This window comes from Habropoda laboriosa, unplaced genomic scaffold, assembly GCF_001263275.1.
Source record: "Habropoda laboriosa isolate 0110345459 unplaced genomic scaffold, ASM126327v1 scaffold102, whole genome shotgun sequence".
Lineage (NCBI taxonomy): Eukaryota > Metazoa > Arthropoda > Insecta > Hymenoptera > Apidae > Habropoda > Habropoda laboriosa.
In genome coordinates this window covers 2,295,890-2,318,472 of record NW_017100262.1, presented here as the reverse complement: position 1 = coordinate 2,318,472, position 22,583 = coordinate 2,295,890, and the positions used below count along the sequence as shown (strand labels likewise).

At 42.9% G+C, this 22,583-nt stretch overlaps 1 long non-coding RNA gene across 1 annotated transcript in view; it reads left to right on the top strand.

Moving 5' to 3' along the window:
- Positions 1–13,309, top strand: part of LOC108572990 — a 136,403-nt gene extending 123,094 nt beyond the window's left edge. The window contains exon 3 of the long non-coding RNA XR_001891396.1: positions 13,280–13,309. This is a non-coding gene — a long non-coding RNA (uncharacterized LOC108572990). The remainder of the gene's footprint in view (positions 1–13,279) is intronic.
- The last annotated feature ends 9,274 nt before the right edge of the window (positions 13,310–22,583 follow it).

The following is a 22,583-nucleotide window of genomic DNA, read 5'->3' as shown; positions in this document are numbered from 1 at the left end:
CCTGGTGCATTTAAGCTTGGACGGGAAGGTGAAAGGCGGGAAACGTGAAAATGAGAAAGAGAAACACTTCACATTTAATTTTCCTTTTCCTTCCTTCTACAAATACTTGTTTTTTTATCTCTCCACAAAAATACCGTATTATCCTGTAGAATATGAAAAATAGGCTGTTCCATTTATTCATAGAGTCGGAAAGCCGTGACGCTTAAATATTAATCGCGAAGTGCGTTTAACGGCGAACGATTCGCGTCAGGATTCAAGGGATACGATCTCGCGATACGGGAAAACGAGCGCTGTCACCTGAAACCTTCTTCTTCTTCTTCGTCTTCGTCTTCGTTGTCGTCTCCTCCAGCTGGTGCGCGAGCGTTACTAGCGCAAAAAGATAACGCGAACGCGAAACTTGAGTAATATTGACCGCAGGAAAAAGCTCGAGCTCGGGATCGCTGCTCGTGTGGCTTTTGCTAAATCGATTCCCGTGTTCGCCACGAATTCCTCGAGATTCTCCCACTTTTTCGAGGCAACTATTGGCGGGAAATTTGAAATTTCCGTGTGTGTGAAGCTTGCTTTCTTTAATTTTTCTGTAAATTTGAGGAGCTTGACGCTTTCCTGACCTTTGGACGCATATGTCGAAACAGAAAGAAGAAATTCGGTCGGGGAAGGTTTAAGTCGCGTTTAATAGAAACTCCAGAAACATTCTTTACTAAATGATAGTAAAACGCGGCTTCAGCTCTATAAATTGAACGAAACGACTCCTCAATTATCCGTACTCCCGGCGATCTCTCTTTAATGTCTGACCTCGTGTACCGTTTCCACTGGAATGCGTATATCTACACACTTTCCATACACTTTTCACCAATTTCAAACTATCCGTATCTCTACTATTATCCATTTCTACTCTAATCTAAAATATCTAACTATTTCCATATTACCTGAAACTCCCCACAATTCACGCAAAATTACAAAACACCAAACAACGCCGTTCTAATTAAAAAAAGAAAAAAACAGTTCATACCTCGAAAGATCTATCATCACTATCGCACGATCTATCACAATTACCTCCTCTTTTCCTCACTCACAGAGTTGCGTTATCACGCTGTGACCATTATTCCACAGATTCCACGTGCCAGAAAATCTATTCGAAGTATGTAAAACCTGGTTCTGCGTATTCAGGAACGAGTGAATGCAGAGAGAGAGAGAGAGAGCGAGTGGAACAGGAAACGCGGTGGTCGAACTTGGCGGAAATTCGCGGCCGCGAGCCCCAGGGGCGAGCGTGTAGCATATCGGTGGGCGCGAGGAGAACAAAGTCTAGATAACATTATTATCGAGGCGAGGCGGGAGAAGAAAGGGCCACCGAGTACATGAGAGCGCGACGGGTGGTTAGGGCAATCGGTATCCTTGCCCCCGGGCCAAGGGAAAACAGGGTAAAGGGGAGTGTGAAGAGGGAGGAAGAGGAGGGACGCTGTAGGAGGTGGATGGTCGAATCTGACGACCAAATCTCGGCACCGGTGTAAAATGCAAAATAGTTGGAGAGAGAGAGGGAGGGAGGTTCGTTCCTCGAACGAATTCCACGATGCGTGGCGACCAAGGTGGAGGTCGAGTACTTTGCCTCGATCCTTCTCTTCTTTCTCCTCGTCCTTCTACACCTTCGTCTATCTGTGCTTGTTCTTGTTGTTCTTCTTCTTCTACTTGGTTCGTCTGTTAGTGGAGCTACTGGCGTTGTTGCTTTAGCCCCTTGTCCGCTACTTCCTCCGACTCCTTTTTCCTTTCTGCCTCCACGCGGGAGTGCGTGAAGCAGAACGAAACGAGGGTACCGGTAGCGATGGGCTCTGCAACACTTTGGATCGCTTGGCTGTCGCTCTGGCTTTTTCTGTTTTCGTAGATATTTGAAATGCAACATAATAAATCGAAAATGCGATACAATTGTATGGTGGAACACGGAGGGTGCTACAAATTTTCGTGAAATATTTATCAATGCCAGCTACTTCTGTTCCCAGTGAACGTATATTCTCTAAAGCGGGGCTAATTGTCTCAGACAGAAGAACAAGCTTACAACCAAAATATATTAATATTGTAGTATCGGGGCCTCCATACCCAAATAGAAAACCTCTAAGGGAGAATAGAGAGGGAGTAGTTTGGCGTAGTGGGCAAACCCTCGGCTTGCTAAGCCGAAGAACCCGGGTTCGATTCCCGTTGGGTCCCTCAATATTTTTCCCTAGGTTCCTACAAATGGGGGCTCAGCCGGGATGGAGGCATCTACGGCTGCACGAAGCCAAGCGTTGTGAGATGAAAACATGTGATGAGAGGGTTTTGCACGTCTCCCAAGAAGAGTTGAGAAACAGAGTTTCGGCTGAGAGAGTGCCACTGTGTGGGGGAGTGTACCCGAAAGTGTTGAGTTGAGTTGTGTTGCACTGAGGACATTCGAGGGCGAATGTCAGTTCAGGATGGCCGAGTGTAGTATCGGGGCCTCCACCGAAGGTCCCGGGTTCGATTCCCGTTTGGGTCCCTCAATATTTTTCCCTAGGTTCCTACAAATGGGGGCTCAGCCGGGATGGAGGCATCTACGGCTGCACGAAGCCAAGCGTTGTGAGATGAAAACATGTGATGAGAGGGTTTTGCACGTCTCCCAAGAAGAGTTGAGAAACAGAGTTTCGGCTGAGAGTGCCACTGTGTGGGGGGAGTGGTACCCGAAAGTGTTGAGTTGTTGAGTTCATTCGTGGACGAATGTCAGTTCAGGATGGCCGAGTGTAGTATCGAGGCCTCCATACCCAAATAGGAAACCTCTAAGGGAGAATAGAGAGGGAGTAGTTTATCGTAGTGGGCAAAGCCTCGGCTTGCTGATCCGAAGGTCCCGGGTTCGATTCCCGTTTGAGTCCCACTAATACTTTTCCGTCGTCGATTCTTACAATATGCTATCAGTAATAAGTTGTAACAAAAATAGATAGATTTAATGAAAAAATTAATGAAAACACTATTTAATTAAATTTAATAAAAGCTAAAACTATATTCTTAATGATATTATCGATAAGATATCGATAACGTATCGATAATCGATAGCAGCAGCTCTAGAATGCAATTCTTAGAAAATACGCAAGTGTACATTTTTTCTATGTTTCCAGTTGTTACACACAGTACAGAAATTTCGTTCGTAGAATACAAACGTGACACAAACAGTGACGCGAGTTGAAAGTCTTCCAATCGTAACAACTTTGTAGAACCCTGTTTCTTGCAATAGCTTATGACTTTGTCGAGAATCCCGAAATTCTCGGGAATCCTGAAATTCTCGGGAACCCGACCCGATCCCGAGATAAATTCTCGACCCGACCCGACATTCTCGGGTTCTCGCACACCTCTAGCATTCGGTCTTTAAAGTTTCGATAGGTCTTGAGTCTTTAAAGTTTCAGTAAACTCTGAATGCCTCGGAAGATTTGATAGCCTTGATAGTTGCTAGTTCGTAGTAAAAGTCAGAGTGAAGACTTTCTGAAAGAGTATAGAGAACTCTTGAATCTTGAGTCTCGGTAGGTTTCGAGTCTTCAAAGTTTCAATAGGTCTTGAAAATCTTGAGAATCTTGATAGGTTTTGAGTCTTCAAAGTTTCGATACGTCTTGAAAGTCTCGCAAGTCTTGAAAACCTTCGTAAGTCTTGAATATTGATAGGATTTGAGTCTTCAAAGTTTCGATACGTCCTGAAAGTCTCGCAAGTCTTGAAAACCTTCGTAAAGTCTTGGATCTACAGAGAACTGTTGATAAGTCTTGGATCTTGAGTCTCGACAGCTTTCAAAGTCTCGAAACTTTCGATAGTCCCATTCTAAGTCCTTTATCCTAAAGAAAGGAAGTTCCGAGCGTTCTTCAATCGAAGCTTCTCACCCCACAAGTACTAAAAATTTACCTCTACACAATTTACCTCTTCGAGCGTCACTCTACTCAACGAAAGTTACGCGATTTCACGAAGAACCTATCGTACGTACACTGTCAACGACGACTTCCTGGCACTCTCCCTACGCTGTTCTCGATCCATCCGAGTTGCTTCTTCTTCTTTTCTTTTTTTTTCACGGTAGAGAAATTTACATTCATCGAACGGGCAACGAAGGAGGAGGGGTAGGAGGCGAGTCGAAGAGCGACGGCAATAGGAAGAATAGAGCCGTACGCGAGGAGAAAGCACACACTCACAAGCACACCTATACACCGTTGGGAAGAGAAGTCGTGATCGGCGAGCAATTTATAGCGAACGTACGACGAATCGTTAATGAACGATTAAATAATAAGCCCGGCGGGTCTGGAGCCAGCCGGAGCAATAAATCCGACTTAACGGGGTAGAGCCGTATTATTTACGCGGCACGGTGACAACGTTAAAAAGCCGCGGGCTGTAATAACCGAGAAGGTGTCCGCGGATTAAAAGCCGTGACACTGCTAGTTCCAGCGATTACTCATCCCCACGACCACGACAACGTAATTAAATTCCGCGACGAGCGTTTGTTTACCCTTTACCACGAGCACTCTCCACCCGTCCGACGTTCGTCTACTTCCCCAGCCATTCACGTTTCCTCCCGCGGACGTCGTCGACGTCTGTTTCAATGCTATCGCGTTGAATTTTTCCAAGGCAAAACGGAAGGTTCGGTTGTCAAATGAGTCCTTCTTCGCTTTCGCACCTCGAGAACGAAGTCGGACGTCTTATCTGATAGTTCAAGCTCGGTCCCGACGTTTGACGTTCGTACCTTCGTGTAGATATACCGGGTGTCTCGGTTGAATTGAACGTCTGAATTATTTCCAGCGGTGTTGAGGGGTAAGATTTATGTGGTTGCAGGAGAAAAGTGTTCACATACCGAATTTCATTCGGAAACCGGTTATCTTAGCCAACGGATATCTCAAGGTCATCTCGAAGGTCGTTGCTCTAAGATCATGGGAGTTTTTTCGCGTGTTAACGTCTGTTTTTTATGATTGTACGTTGTAGCAGACGTCGAGACGAGTTCAACGAGCTCCAACATCGCGACCTTGAAATTACTTTAAATTAGCATGATTGACGTGGTTGAAAAGTGTCGATGAGCTTGGGAGTCACTTTCGAGATGATCTTGGAGGACTTCGTTTTTGTCGTAAACCGTTTTAATTTCGTTTTCTTACATTCAATAGGCGACGAAAATTTATTTTATGCTCAGTACAAATGAGACACCCTGTAGAATCGAGTATACTTTCAATACGATCCTAGAGTATTTTCACTTTATCATAAGCTTCTTTAATTACACCTTCTCACATCCAACAGCAGACGAAAATAAATTCGACGCTCCTTACAAACGAGACACCCTGTAGAATCGAATATACATTCAATACGATTCTAGAGTATTTTCACTTTATCATAAACTTCTTTAATTATACTTTTCTACGTTTTTCATACTTTAATTACCTTTCTCTGTACTTTAATTATACTATTCGATGTTCGTTACAAACGAGACACCCTGTAGAATCTAATGTACTTTCAAGATAATTTTAGGGTTCTTCTTTGTGTTCTATCCTAAACTTCTTTAGTTATACTTTCTCACATTCAACAGCAGACGAAAATATATTCTACGCTCCCTACAAACGAGACACCCCGTAGACTCGAACGAAAAGAACGAACAGAGCAGCAACCAACCCTTTACCTCGGGTCGCACAATCTTGCAAAGAAATTGCACATAGAGCGGGGGAGGGGAAAAAATAACGAAGGAGAGAAAAGACAGACACTACTAATTGTACCGTCGTGTTTTAAACTGAAAGCCATAAATTAAGGAAATGGCGACAGGAAGCGGCGACAAAATGGCGAAACAAGCCAGCCAATGGTTCTTTCCACTAGACGAAGAGGATCGGTAGCGTGGTAATTACAACGCGCAAATTGTAGCCTCGGCCTCGTCTGTCGTGCCGCGTGGACCGTCTGTCCATAAAATGACAATGTACTCGGCGCTAGAAGCGTGCCGGTACACGATAAAAGGTTCAGATCCGCGTACAGAGATAACCTAACCTTCGTCATAGCTTACAGAGCGCGACCGAGCCACTCTTCTCTTCTTCACTTCTCGTTCGAGGCTTTTCCTCCTTCTGTTGTTGTTTTTGCATCCGCCTGCCTGCCCGGCCTGCCTGCCATCGATCCAGACTAATTCCTACGGGATAGCAAACGAACTAACGGTAGGTTCAGGGGGTTTTTTCTTCTAACAATTGTAGCTCGTTTATTGCACAGTTTACACTAGACGGGTAATTTTTTGGACGCACGTCAGACGTGAGAACCGTGGAATTGTCGTAATTAAACGCGGTTTCTTTCGCTAATGGGAGAAGGAATGGTTGTAGGAAATGTAGTAAATCAGGTTACGATGACTGTATTAGTAGTAAAGTTTTAATTAGGGAAGCTTCAGAGAGCGGAGTCGTAATAATATCTTGTGGAGTATTTATTACATGGACGGATACTTTCACCGCGTAATCAGGCGGATTCCATTAAATTCACCTTAAATTCATGGGATGTAATGAAAGTTGGTGTGATCCAAGGTAGACGTAATTCTTGTGCCTTTTCTTTCTTTCCTTTGCTGAATGTTTGAAAGCTACGGTCTGTTTGCCACTGTGCTTTATCGTGTAATTTATTATTTCGCAACGAAAGGGTTAACTCTTCCCTTCGCGAAATATTCGAGATCTCCGCTTCGTTTTGCATTGGAAGGATTGCAATGTAATTTTGGGATGGTTGGAAATTTTCTCTTTCGAAGATTTAAACTGCGCTTCGCTGCAGTTTCTATACACACTCGTCTCTCGATTTCGCGAAAAATTCGAGATCTCTGTTTCATGCTCCATTGGAAAAATGACAAAATAATTAAAAATTTCGTAATTTTCAAAGTACCACAAATTTCATCTCTCGAAGATCTGAATTTCTAAAACACACCCTTCGCCTCCTCTAAATATAGCTCCTGTTTTCCTCGCAATGACCTCGGCTAATTAGTATCGAGGACTCGCGCAATTAACCCTGAGGACACGCCTAGAATCTTTCACTTTCGAATAGCGACGACACTTTCGTCGAAGGAGCTCCCATTCCACGAATCGAACGCGGACTTTGCATTCCCCTTGCATCGTCCACGCGCGCCTCTTCTTCGTCGTTGCGACAAATGGAGAGGAGAGAACCGGAGAAGATTTCTCGAGGCTGCGACAAATCGCCGTTGTGTTTTCACGCGTGCCCGTTTTTCCACCGGTGAAAACTCAATGGGGAAAATTGTCGAGGTGGTCTCTCGGTGGTGGAGGCTCGTTTGAAAGGAGAGTCACGTTTCTAGGCTCGTTTTGAATAATTCGCTAGTTTGCAGGGCGAACACGTGCAACGGTAGTCTGGTTCTTCGAATGGGAAAGTGTCGCGTCTTTGCCAGAGTTTTCAGTTTCGTTGCGTCAGCGAGTCGCGCGAAATTTCGCCCGAATGCTCGGGGAATAATCGCTCTTTCGCGACGCCATCTTTAATCGTCTCTGGCTCCGGAGACTTGCGAAACGATAACGATTTCGTGCCGGTTTTCGTGGAAAAAGAGAATAGCTGCTGTAGTCGGGAGAAGTTCTTTATTTGAACTTTGACACGGTTAAGGCTGGTTTTCAACGTGCAGAATGAGGCTCTATTATCTGCTAACCTTCTGATGTTTTCTCATTTGATATTTGTCGGATGAATTTAGGATCGATTTAACAGAAATTTAATGGAAATCAGCCTTTAGGTTAAATTAGACTCGATTCTGCACTAATTTGCAAGAAAATAACACGTAGAAAAGGTGTTAGAATTGTTGTTTTATTAATAGTGGAACTAGTCGTATATTTACTTCAATTTTGACAGGCTCAAATTTGTATATATTATTCTCATTGCTGCTTTGTGATTTAATATTTGTCATATGAATCTGGAATCGATCTAATAGAAATTTAATGGAAATCAGCCTTTACGTTAAATCAGATTCGATTCTGCACTAATTTTCAAAGAAACAACGAGTGCTAGAAAAATGAGAATTATTGTTTTATTAATAGTGGAACTGTTCCAATTTTTTACTTCAATTTTGACAAGCTTAAGGCTCATTTTCAACGCACACAATAAGTCCCTGTAATCTTCTAATTTTCTATATATCGTTCTCACTGTTACTTCGTAATTTGACATTTATCGTACGGGTTTCAAATTGATCAAACACAACTTCGATAGAAATCAGCCTTTAGGTCGAGTTAGATCCGATCCCGCACTAATTTCCAAAGAAACACCGACCGCTGGAGAAGTGAGAATTACTGTTTCATTAGTAGTGGAACTGGTTCGAGCATCTTCAGCAAATTGTGACATCCTTAGGGCTGGTTCTCAATTTTTTTTTTACTGCTCCATCACTCTCATTGTCGTCCAACGATTCACCGCTTCTCCTTTATCGATTTAGGACGCGTATAATCGAGAATGGCTGTTTTTAGGGCCGGTTCACAAAACAACCTCAACTACCCATTTCCACCTAGAATCCGTTCGTTTATTGTCGCCGGTCGTTCGTATTTCGCGGGTAAGCGGTACCGGGTCGTTGTAAACCGGCGTTAAAGTGCCACCTTCTCGCAATTACACGCAATAAATCGTTTCGTAGCGAGCCATTACACAGCGATCCTTTACGGGCGTCTAGATAATGATCACGTGCGATTCCACGTTAATATGATCGCGTGTTCTTTTTCACTTTTCCCTTCCTTTTTCCCCCCGTTTCTCTTGGCGTTCTCGTTTTCCCTTTTTTCTTCTTTTTTCCCCCCTCTTCTTTCTTCCGCGGTTTATATCCATCACGAAAATATTTCACGCGCGACCATGATCGTTTACGAAACACCACTTGTCGTTTAATTAATCGACGCTGCAACCACAGCTTTGAAAGGGAGGCGGAGAGGTCTCGTTTGAATAATTTTCTGGTTTGCAGGGTAAACACCAGAGAGACCCTGTCGCAACCGCGGCTCTGTACCTCGAATCGCGCCGCGATGAATTCGTTCCTGAACGCCCTATAATTTTAACGCCCCTTAATATTTCATCGTCACACCTCCCTCTTATCATGTGTCCAACCTTCCAGACCTTTTTTTCTTTCTTTTTACTCTGTTTTGCGGAACGTTCGCGACGATTTTTCTCTCGTTTTGCTGTTGGCAAATTTTTTTTATTCTTCGCGGATGAAGGATAAGTGTCGGAGGAGTGTTGTGCGAAGATTTATTTAGGAAGGACGGAGAAATTAATTCTTGGATTTTTCGTGATTCGACGAGTTACGAATTTTTGGAAAATTCAATGGGAATTCTGTGCAATGTGTCTTTCAATCGCAAAAGTTAATCTCTGGATTCTTAGTGATTCCAAGAGTTGCAAATTCTCTAAAAAAATTAATTTCTTGATTTTTAGCGACTCAGAGTTGAAAATTCTGTAAAAAATTAATCTCTCGATTCTCAGTGACTGAAAAATTCGCGAATTCTCTAAAATATTAATTTTTCCATTTTTAGTGACTCAGAGTTGCAAATTCTCTAAAAAATTGAAGGAGAATTCTATGCAAAGTGTCTTGCAATCGCAAAAATTAATCTCTCGAAGAGTTGCAAATTCTCTAAGAAATTAATTTCTCGATTCTCAGTGACTCAAAAGCTTCCAAATTTTCTAAAAAAAATTAAGTAAAAATTCCACGTAAAATATCTTTCAATCGCAGAAATTAATTCCTCGATTCTTAGCGATTCCAAAAGTTGCAAATTCTCTAAAAAATGAATCTCTCCATTCTCAATAACTCATAAACCTCCAAATTCTCCAAAAAAATTAAGAAACAATTCCACATAAAATATCTTCCCATCAAAAATTTAATTTCTCCACTCCCAACAATTCAAGAAACTGCAAATTCTTCAAAACACCGACTAACAATTCCACCTAAAGCTTCTTCCAATCGCAGAAACGAATTTCTCCGTATTCCACGAAGCACCGTCCACGGGAAAACACGAGAGGAACGACGGACGTTCATTTTCCAGGAACGATTTTTCTAAACCCTAACGATTATCGTCGCCGTACACGGGTGATTTGCTCGTTTACGTTTCTAATGGTTTTACAAACGGCGTTAGCAACGATGAAAAAATGTCGCGTTACGAGCAAGTCGAGGGACATTCTTCCCTGCAAGGGACCGATCTCTCGAATATCTTTTGAATAATTCGCCAGTTTGCAGGGAGAACACGATCCTATCCCGGGCTGGTCTATCGTCTCTTCCCAGACACTTGGAAAGTGTCACTCCTTTTCCGCTCGCGTTCACGCGTCGCGTCGCCTACGAGCAGCGTCGCTGCAACGCGGTTTCGACGCGCTTTTTGCGCGGCTGATTCAACGCTGCCGCGATGCGTCACTCGATGAAATGCCTTAGTCGATTTATAGAGGAAGCACTGTCTGGAAATAGATACTTTCGTGGTTGAGGAACAGTGGTAAAAGCTGTCACGAGCTTAACAATTTAATAATTCCGAGATATTATCTTTCTCGGCGCGACCAGTCGCGTGTAGTTTCATCGTGGTTTGATCGAACAAATGGAGATGTTTAGAAAATTTTCGATATGATTTTTATAGTGTAAATATTGCACGTTGCTGTGCATTCCAGAAGTAAGGCAAATATCAGTGCAATCTTTGCTGAATTTTACTACTTTTTGAGTACGATTTTGTGCAATTTATTTCGCGAAAATTCCAGTGTCCATTTGACCACCTTTGAATTACTCTGTTTCATATTTATAATATTTTCGCATTTCAATTTTTAATACTTTCATACTTCAATATTTTTTATATTTTTATCTTTCAATTCTTAATATACTCATATTTCAATTTTTAATACTTTCACATTTCAACTTTCAGTATCTCCAATATTTCTATCTTCACATTCAAATATCTGCATTTTCCTTTTTTTTTGTTGTTGTTTAGTAGTGTTAATGATTTTATTTCTACATCTATCTCTAGACTATTTTTTAACAAAGCTGAAACCTCATCTTCTAGGCTGTTTTTTATTTTTAGTCCTTTTATCATTAAGCTGTTTCTTCTTTCTTGTTTACATCTGTATTCGTCCATTCTTTCTAAATCTATTATTCTCCTTTCTAATTTCTCTTTTCCTATTTCCCACTTTTCCTCTTTCGTTTCAAGTCTCATTTTTATTTCCATTACTTCTTTCATTTCTTTTATTTCTGTGCTCATCTCATTCATTTTCACTATTATTAGGTCGAATTTTGATGCTTCATTGTTCAAACTAACCTTGTTCTTCTTTTTCTCTAATATCAGTTTCTTTCGCTTTTCGTCTCCCATTGCTAATTTTGTATTAGAGGCGATTTTTGCCGGTTTGCTTCTGGGTGATACGTCTAGTTGTCCTTTGTCACTCATGACCACGTGTTTATCTCTCTTCACATTCAAATACCAGTCGTATGGCAAAACTTTCCTCGCAAAATTTAAAGGGACAATAAAATCCCACACTTATTAACCCCAATCGCCCAAATTATCAACATTCCATCAAACTTTCCAAATTTCAAACGCCTAAATCCAGCGGTAAAAAAAAGATTCTGTTACACCTAAATATTTCCTGCGCTCGAATAGAAGTTTATCTCGAAGATCTGCTCCAGAGATAACTCGTATCCATTATGCACGCTATCAGCGAACAAAACGACGCATCGCGGCGGCTATCGTGAATAATACACATAGGCGCCTATCTGTTGGCGTGGGTTTCGTGGATTTTCCGGTTGGCGTAGACGGGTCACGCGGCGAGGAAGGAAACAGGAAATGTCGCGGGCCGGGGACGTCGCACGTGAGCTGCGCGCGCGATGAAAAGCGGAAGGGAGGCGGGTCTGTCGCTCGTTTTTCAACGTTCGTTCACACTTCCACGCGGTGATTTTCGGCTCGCCGGTTCAGTGTGTCCTGGGCCCGCTCTCTCGATGCTAACCTTGGCCTCCAGCCATCCTCCTGCATCGTATCTGTGTATTACGCCCGAAACACTCTGCTCTCCGTGCATCAACGTCCTTCTTGTAAAACGAGAGAACAGTGATTTTTCATATCTTTTCCGGTGTTGTTAATTCTCTTGTGCATTGTTCGAAAGAGAAATTGTGGGAACAAGGTAAATTGGAATGTAAATGTATTTTTTAAATGTATTAATGTGTATTGAGTAACAGAAATTTTATTGGAATTTTTCTCACAAAATTTGGGGAAGCACTGGAGTTGCAAAATCAGATTTTGGAAGCGTAAATCGTTTTTTTTTTTTTAGCATTAGTAGTGTAAAGTATTTCCTTGGAATTCTCCTCGAAAAGTTTGGAGATGCATTAAAGTTGCAAAATTAGCATTTACTTCTTTTTTTATTAAAAATTCCTTGGAATTCTCCTCAGAAAATTTGCTGAAACGCCAAAGTCACAAAATTAGATTTTACAAGTGTAATTCCTTGTATTTTTTTCTTAATTTCCTTGGAATTCTCTTTTGGAAAGACACTCAAGTCACAAAATTAGATTTTACAAGTGTAATTTCTTCTTTTTTCATTAAAGTCCTCAGAAGCCTCCTAAAAAAATTTGGAAAGACACTAAATTCACGAAAGTAGCATTTGCAAGTGTAATTTCTTCTCTTTTTATAACAAACTTCATTGGAATCCTCCTCAAAAGAATTGGACAAACACCCAAGTCACAAAATCACCTTTTACAAGTGTAATTCCTTCTTTTTTTATTAAAAGTGTCCTCAGAATTCTCAACAAAAAATTGAGAAAGACGCCGAAGTCAGAAAATTAGCTTTCACAAGCGCAACTCCTTGTTTCTTTATAAAAAAAAAAAACATCCTCAGAATTCTCCTCGAAGAATTTAGAGGAACACTTAGAGTCGCAAAATCAGCGTTTCGAAGTGCAACTCGTCCTTTCACGTTCGCTTCCTTTTCCACCATCGGTAGTATAAATTTGAGAAATACGCTTGACGCACGCTATCGGTAAATATCAGAGGGGGGAATCTGAACCCTTTGCACTCGAAGTACGCCTGTCAGGTTTACCGAGAGTCTGGTGTTTTACATCAAGTATCCCTGCGGGGCACGCGAAATTACATACCAATACTGTACCTACTGATTTTCGTACACTTTGTAAGAAATGAGAGGTTTCTTAACGCGTAAAACCGAGTCGTGCATTAAACACATGTAGCACGGGGCAAAAATAAAACAGAGTTACCGGCCGGTTGCGTATCGTGCAGAAAAGTCATAAATGCGAGTGAACCCTCTCGCGTGATCTTTCATTATATCCTGAAACATTCGAACTCTTCTTCGACGTTTAATAATCTCCCCCTTGGTACGTCAACTAAAACACCGCATCTTCCTATTTTCTGTTTCAGAGTTCGAGACACACAGGACGAAGGGCAACAAGTGAGTGAATGAAAAATCTTTGTGTGAAAAAAGAAAAAAGAAGGAATTCCACGTTTACTTATCACGCACGGAACAGAATGGTTTCGCAACAACGTTTCTCCAATCGATCGCCAGCTCACCTTTTCTCGTTTTCTTCTGTATAACCTAGCGAGGTTATCGATGACCCAAGTTAAACTAACCGTGGCACACGTAGTAATTACGCGGAGCTTAGTGATAGCGGCGAAATGTTTGCACGATAACATTGTTCCGTAGCGATGAAAATGATCACGGCGAAAGGCGGCGCTCCGCAGATCCTCGATGATCCACGCCGGGGTAACTGCGCTCTGCATAGCAATTATTCGCAACTCTGTGATACTTTGCAACGGTACACACCGGTGTTACCATTACGAGTGAAAGCATGAAATGGTATGAGAAAGGGGTTTGTTATGGGTCATGGATAAGTTGGCTGTTCCTCGTTCCTACTCTATGGACTGTGGACGATCTGTGTGCCGATTCTATTGAACGGTGCAATTAAAGGTAGTAATTTCAATGGAAACATTGAGACGTTAGATGGTAACGACTTGTTGCGATATTTGGGAGGAAAAATTGAACTTGAGTCATCGGTGGCGTGGTAACCGTACTAAATACAGTAATTTTAACCTAATTATCCACGAGGAATTTTCGTACGGCTGTCTGTGTGAAAATTAAAATTTTCAGCGATGGGTTCGAGTAGCTCGCGAGGTCTGAACAATTTTAACGAAATGTTAGACAGTAGAATTCATCTCTGAGTGATCTTCGAAATTTCAAAAGAATCACAGCGTTCACTTCGTGTGTTTTGTAGCGATGGATTTGAATAGCTCGCGAGTTTCGAACAATTTTACTAAAACGTTAGACAGTAGAATTCATCTCTGAGTGATCTTCGAAATTTCAAAAGTATCACAGCGTTCACTTCGTGTGTTTTGCAGCGATGGCTTGGAGTAGCTCGCGAGATCTGAACAAAATTCTAAAATTCATCTCTAAATACTCTTCGAACCTCCCAAAAACTTGTAGTTCCCACTTCTTCGTGCATTCAACGCCGTGACACAGGAGTAATCCGAAGAAAGGTCCAATAAAATTCTCAGAAGGCGCAAAAGACAACCTCGTACGAACCGAGATCAGAAACTGTCGTCTTTGGAGTTACTTTGAAAAGGCGTGCCCACACAGGGATTCAGGTGCTCGCGTCTGTCTCTCGTCAGCCGGTTGATCGAGTATCCCTGAACGGTTTTGCCTCAGAAATTGGCCTTCCTACCCGGAGAAAAATGCGCGAGTGTGTGCAGCTTGCAATCAGAAGAGATTCACTCCGCCTCTGACGTCTGCTTGCCCCCTCCTCGCTCGCCGCGTGAATTGCGCCAGGCTTTAATGCCACGTTCCGTTGACAGTAATGCAGGTTTTATTGTTTCGACCGGCGCCACTTGACGAAAGAGTGATTCGTACCAGGTTTTCTAGCCACTTGAACCATCTACAATAATATCTTATCCTCTGACGAAGAAATTAGGTGATTTAGACACTCCTGGATATCGAGCAGAATCCTTTGTTTCGCTCGTAAAAACGATCCTCGAGATTCCACAGAAAGAAGATTGCAATCTCGTCGATTCTCGAGATTCTTAAGGAAAAGAATCTCTCAAGTGACTAATAAGGAAGATTTTTAAAATTTCCCGGTGAATTTCATCTCGGGAATCGACTCGTTGATACGGGGCAACGATCTGATTCACCGATTATCGAGAAGTGGTGAAACACGCGATAAATCAGTCGGAGATTGCAGAAACGTTGTTCTCCCATCTCGAACGAGATGGTGTTCTCGTACGGCGGTGTGTTTAACCGCGTACGATTTTCAGTAAAGGAAGAAAAGTCGACGGGGCTGTCCCGGTTTCGTGCGCGGAATCCAACGAAAATAATTAATACGTTTCCGTGAAGAGAAACGGTGGCGCATCCATTAACGCGATCCAGGAAGGTGCAGGAGCGGGGTTAGCGCGCAATCAGGGAGCCGAAACCGCTCGTTTCTCGCGCAAGATCGATCGACTGTCCCGTTTTTATGAGTTCGTCGCGTTGGTAATGAGTGCTGCTCCTGTAATGGCTCGTTGCATTAACGTCGCGAACCGAACCGACTCTCCGCCGCGACTTTTCACGCTTCCACCTTCGTTTCGGTGATTCTCGGAGGAGTTGGAGAGACGAAACTGAAATTAAAACGATATCTCGCCGTTTACACGTGGCGCAACTGTGTGAATTGTATCTACAGGGTGTACGAAACGGACTGAGGGAAGTTTGTCACTTGTGTCTCGTTAGATTAATACGAAATTAAATCATACAGGTGCTTGAGAAGTTGTAGTCTGTGAAAATACTTCGCATTTCAAGTGAAAATTCTACCGTGCGTTTCCGAGACACAATGGAGGATTTCTTCTGCGGTTAATTCTTGGCAAATTTATTTTTCGCGTAGCACGAAGTTGTGAAGAGCGTATTCTTGTGAAAAATTTGTTTAAATTGCAAGGCGGAGTGTATAATGGTTGGGTCCTGTCGTCACGGAACGAGAGACAAGGAATTTTTTCTCTAAAAGCCAGCACAAAGTGGTCGCCTGGCCAATTAGTATTCCCCAGTTTTCCTCGGTTAAACCACTTCTTCCATTGCCACGGCAACGCGAACGATTACTTACTCCCTTTGTTGCACTTGGTGATTACGTTTAACTAGTTTCATTAGGCCGCGTGTACGCAATTCAAACGCGAGAGATACGTGGCCGGTTGATCCTTTCCCTCTCGGCAAAGTTAAGAGAATAAAAAGAGGGTGATAGAAGTGTTTCAATTAACCCGAGAAATCTAGCTATTTCCCGTGTTTCACGCATCTTTTGCACGCTCGAGAATTCATTTTCACGAGCGTCGATCCTCCGACGCTACGCTGATCTGATTAGCGCGCGTTTTTTCAGCGTCGATCGTGTATAGTCGGACGAAGAAATATTGCGAGGTCAAGGTTGGAGCGTCGGGATTTTTTATTGGAGTTGAATTTAAAGTAAGGCATATTTCACGCGACTCTGATTGAAGTTTGAGGTCCTTGTCAGATTTCTATCGATTCGTTTGTGTAATTCTAAGGAAAAAGGGTTTTTAGAATTCTAAAATATAGAAAGTCTATGTTCTAATCGCGTTTAATTCGCGTATAATTGATACTGATCGCGATAAATAGACCAATTTGAAAATTTCTCTATATTTGTTTCGTCGACTATACCTTTCTTCAAGGTGAAATTTTTTCTTTCTTCTTCCTCCTTTTTGATGGTCAAGTTGAAACAAGCAAACTTCGACGCTCGACAAATTTCAAAATTTCGCTACATTTCTTCCGTCGACTATACCTTCCTTCGAAGCGGAATTTACTTCTTTTTTCTTCTTTCCTTCGGAGGGTAGGATTAAATTTGCTTGACGTTCTGCGCGACTTTTCTATCGGTTCCATTCGACAGGTAGCAACGAGAGGGACGTCTCTTCAACTTCGTAACCGGAATGAAAACGCATGCTTCCCGGATGATTCACGGCCAGTTTCGAAACGGGGGATTTCAGAGAAGTGATCTCACCCCGTTCGACCGTGTCACGCGGGTCGTTGATATTCTCGACGTTACAGAGCTTCGTTGTTTCGCCTCGAGTCTGTGCAGACCGTGAAGAACGTCTGGAAAATTGCATTTCTTCCTTTATTTTTTTTTTTAAACGTGCAAGAGCGTAAGGAAATATTCGGCGAGCAAACAATTTATGAGAGGTAGACGCTAAATTTTTAATTTGCAATATTAAATCAAAAACAGTGAAATTTTTACTCAATCATCTCACAAGAAAATTATGTTCGGCCACAGTTTTACTTTAATCGTAAACTTTTAGATATTTTAGAATCGTAAAAAATTTCTTTTCCTCGAATTTTCTCTCTCTTTTTCGTAAATTGCTCGTGATTCGTTTAACGCTGGAATTCAGGCGATTTAAAAATAAATAAGCGCGTTTTTAGCGTCTCGAGTACAGTTACGCCGGAGCCGGAGTAACATCCTCTCGGCCATAAGCTCGAAATCGTCGAGCAAACACACCACCTTCCGTCGTTTCGCGCGATTAGCACCTTTTTTTCCCTGCGGCCTCTCTTCTTGCGGCAGATTGCGTGCACGCGGCTTACGAAATTTCACGTAGAAAAAAGCCGCCGAATATCTCGAACACGTCGAACAGCTCGTGCCTCTGCGGCGCGATTTTTTCTCACCGGAGGCCACGCTTCTTGTCTCGGCAGCGGGAAAAGTGTTAAAAAGCGTCGTACAAGCTCGGGATACCTTGTCCAGGCTTTTTCTGCGCGGTTCGCCGCAGGAATTCCTCCGCGAAACCGGAAAGAGGAGTACCGGCGGGAAAAAATTCCGAAAGAACACCCTGTACTTGGAATCTTGCGAAATTAACACGCAAGAAATCCGAAGAAATTGTTTATTTTTCGCTTGTGAACGCTTAATTATATGTACACTGCACATTCCGTAATAGAAAAGAGGAGAAATTGCCAAAGAAAGTTTTTCCACGGAAAAATTTTGAAATAAAAAATTTTTAAAAATTGATACTTTGGTGGAATTCCAAATTAACACCGTCGCTGCCGTCGACGTGGCATATGCGGTCCAAAAGTATCGATTACACTATTTAATTAAAATAAAAATTGCGGTTTACAAATCTCCAAATTAAATTTGGGAATTTAAAAAATTAGGAAATGTGAATACTTTCATGGAATTCTAAATTAACACCTTTGCTACCATCGACGTGGCATATACGGCCGATAACTATGCATTACACTATTTAATTAGCATAAAAATAGCAATTCATAAATCTCCAAATTAAATTTTGGAATTTAAGAAATCAAAAAGTGTGAATACTTCCACAGAATTCCAAATTAACACCTTCGCTACCATCGACGTGGCATATGCGGTCCAAAAGTATCGATTACACTATTTAAATCAAATAAAAATTGCGGTTTACAAATCTCCAAATTAAATTTTGGAATTTAAAAAATTAGGAAATGTGAATACTTTCATGGAATTCCAAATTAACACCTTCGCTGCCACCGACGTGGCATGTGCGGTCCAAAAACTATCGATTACGCTATTTAATTCAAATAAAAATCACAAATCTCCAAATTAAATTTTGGAATTTAAAAAATTAAAAAATGTGAACACTTCGATAAAATTCCAAATTAGCACCTTCACTGCCACAGACGTGGCATGTGCGGTCCAAAAACTATTCATTCCACTATTTAATTAAAATAAAAACTCCAAATTAAAGAGCAAATCGCGGAAAAAGTTTCAATCCCAACTTTTCATCCACAATTACCCCGAATTTCCTACGCTCCAAACACCTCGCATCGCCGAACAAAAAATTCCAATATTCCTCTCGACGATTACGGGTCATCGGTGACCCAGATACCTCGTGCCTCACTTGAAACGAAATTATATTCGTCACACGCGGTACATTGGTCCTAGATGGAAACGTTAATAGCAGTTCTGTCCGTGGGAGTGAATTCAGGCTGATTCCATTAGCGGGATTACCATGTGTCCCGGAATGTACACTCGTTTATGTGTAGGATGAACCACATCGCGTTCCATTTTACCAAACCTCCATCGTTATATACTATCAACCTCTGTCGTTAGGTCAAATACAATTTATTTTTCTCTCTCCACTATACTCTGTTCAATTTAAGAATAACCTCGCTCTCGGACCGATTCTCGCCCGTTCTGCGCACAGACAGAGAGCGTAGCAGAGGGTAAGACGGAGAAAAACGTAGCCGGTTGGGGTTTGGACGTTCTAGCCCTGCCTTAGGCACGTCCCATGCGCGAAACGAGGTTATTCTTAAATTGAACAGAGTAAAGGTGTATCGAGAAACTTAAAGTATCACACACACGCGTCTAGCCCTGCCTTAGGCACGTCCCATGCGCGAAACGAGGTTATTCTTAAATTGAACAGAGTATATACGTTATTCGTAACATGCTTCACTCTTAAAGTATCACACACACGCGATGCACGCGTGTCGCTGTTACGTTGCTTCTCTTGTGCACGCATGTTAGAATCGTGTTACGTTCGACTACCGACTTCGTGTCATATTTGTACTGTCCTCTCGAGGGCTGCTTATGCTGTTCTTGTAGCCGAGTCTTCAACGTGCTCTTGTACCATACTTACATATCGCGCACTGGTACTGGTTGCTTCGCCTTTTTCCTTCTTCCTCGGAGGAGCGTTCTCGTGCTTGTCTCGTGCGGTTATGGTCGTCGTACCTCCTGCTTCACTTCTTCTTTTCGGCTATTTTTATTTACCTTTCCGGATGTTTCACCGTTTTCTACCATTTCTTTCGCAGTCTCCATTCCCCGATTGTACTTTCAGTATTTTAATCCGGAGGATAATTAATACAGCGGTCGAAGAATGTTTCCATTATTTCCTACCATTTTTACCATTTCTTCCGACCGTATAATTCGTCGATTTTCTGGTAGCTACTCCGGAGAGAATAATCGATACACCGGTCAGAATGTTTCCACTATTTTTACCATTTCTTCAGACTGCAATATTTTTCCATTTTAATGCCAGATACTTGGTTAACTGGTACTGTCTCCTGCTTCTTCCTTCAACGGTGCTCCTTTTTCTTCCTTTGCAGAAGCATTCTCGTGCTTGTCTCGTGCGGTTATGGTTGCTTGTACTGTTCTTCTCTTCGAGAGTATTTTTAGCTACCCTCTTACTCCTTTTTCTCCCTATTTCAGACGATTTTTCCGCTATCACTGGTCCACAACTATTACCATTTTTCACATACAACATACTTCTGTACTTGTAGTTTCTACTATTCCCCTATTCACACCACTTGTGTTTCCACGTTACTCCACAGCAATCTGCATTACTCTCTCTCCCCCAATCATTTTCCCATTATTTTTCCTCCCAGCCTAACCTCTGGTCGTATTCATCTGCCTCTGAAAGGCAGTTTCAATAAAGCCTTGCGAAGGTCGTGGCTCGTCAGTAGCAAAGGGGCGCCATCGAGCCACGATGCTGTCAGTGAAAATGAAGGCTCGGCTAACTGGAATCGCGGACAGATTGTCCTTGGACCAACTTTCAGATCATATTTCCCTTCTCCACGTGAAACGAGAGTTTCATTGAACAAAGTTTCTGGTGAAAAGGCAGGTGAAATTGGTCCATGGTCAGGTGGGACTCTGGTTCGATTTAATCTCGCTACGGGGGAATATACGGTCGTTTAATCGAGGCAATTATTCGACCGAACGTCAACGAAGAAAGCCGGCTGTTGTCTGTGAAGGATGGAGAGGTACGCGATGCGTGGCCAGAGGGAGAGAGAGGGCTCTCTGTCAGGCGTGTTTATGCGAGCGAAATTTCAGCGCAGAAGACCGCCCCTAAGGCCGTTCGCCAAAACGAGCACGAAGGACTAGGCTCCGAGGTCGCTGCACTCGCCAAAGAAGCACGGCAATTAGAATAAATCAAGTATCCCGTGGTATTCTAGCCGTCTCTCTCTACCTTAATCTCTCTCCACCAAAGAAATACAAATTTTCGAAGAAATGTAAATTTTCGTACCGCGATTAATATAAATCAACGGCTTAGAAAATATTTTTTCTTCCAATTGAAATCCTTAAAGTGTGATTTACATAGGTGTTGGAACGATATTGTCGTGAATTTTTCACCGTGGAGATTCTTGTGATTTAGAACTGGGGACGACTGTGTGGAGCGAGAAAAAATGAAATATAGAAGGGGGAGAGAAAATAAGTTGAGAGTATGTTGGCCAATGGCGTTACCACCCTGTAAATATTGATCTTGCCGCGAGTGTCGTTGGAAGTTATCGGCGAAGGAAGAGGGAATAGAATATGAGAAAGAGAGCTGTGGGACGAGATGGTGAAAAACGGCCCTGGCACGAGATACATTATGGCCGGCGTGGACGCGGCAACGGCCGAGTATTTCGTTAGATTTAGGGCCAACGCCCAGAGCCGGGCCCCCGTCGCGTTGCCCTTTTTTTACACACGTGGACACGAGACGGGATCCGCCGGGGCCCGCTGAGTAGCTTCGCTGGTTTAGGCCCAGACGCTCGCATAGGCGTGACCAAAAAATTCGCCGGTAACAGTTTATTTCGTGCAAATTACACCGCATTTTTGCCAATTTTTCCAAGAGATTCTTCTACTCTACGAAGCGAGTAATTTTTTTTTTCTGTATTTCTGGAAATGTTTGAAAATAAAAGTGGAATTTTCTTTGGGACCGTAGAATTGGATAGTTGGAATTACGCGGTATGCGTTCGGTAGCCTGGCAAACAGAATTGTATCCTCTACGGTGTTTCTGTTGCGGAGATCAGGTGTCTCGAAGGATCACGCCACCGTTTGCCAGGGAACAACAGGAAACAGGAGGATTCGAACGGCGGCAATCAGCATAGCCGTTGCACCGAGTGTAGTTTGTGGAGATTCCCACGTTGCATCGCTCGATCTGCATACAGAATTCCATGAAAAGCGTGTTCCGCGGGTTACCTGCTCCCTTGGACCCCGTCGACACGATTCCTGACCCTCTTGGATCGGTACGTGTCACGCAAGACCTGTTGTAACAGCTCAACCTACGCCACGTTGCCTCTCCTAACAAGCAAAACGAAGAAAAAAGAGAAGCCTCACATTTGTATGGATCACATCGAGAACCGTATAGAAGAGAAAAAAAGGAAGCGTACTCCAGTAAAATGAATTTGCATAGGGAAAACGTAAAATCGTTCCGTGCAAGAATCACAGACCCACGGTGTGCACATGATCCCCCATGCACCCGTCGAAGAGTATCATTTGCAGGGGCCAGCAGTGTCTACTAGAACCGCCTCTGCCTGGAAGGCTCACGCGAAACCGTCCCACGTTCCGAGATGCCAAGCTTTTCGTTTCGCCGAGCAGTGGCGAGATGAGCCTCGCCGCACCGAAACGTCCATTTCCAGCCGTTCTGCTACGCTTCTATCTCACACCGACGAATGTTAGACGGTAGACACACAACTCTCTCTCTCTGTACCTTTGTACCATCGGGTATAAACTATACGAATCGAACCCTCGAGCACACAAACACCACCCCCTTTTTTCCGTTTCACTCGGAACGTTCTCACGAGTCCGGTGAATCCCTACGCCAATGGACAGAGCGCCCCGCGAAGGGAAGAGGCCGCACGAGAGAAGCACGAAAAAGAGTTTGCCATCGGGCGAACACTTTCCAGCGCGCGGAGTTCCACGACCGCGTTTCGGGACAACAGCACGCCGCTGCCCAAGAAGCAACGTGGGGGCCCCCCGTCCTTGGTCCG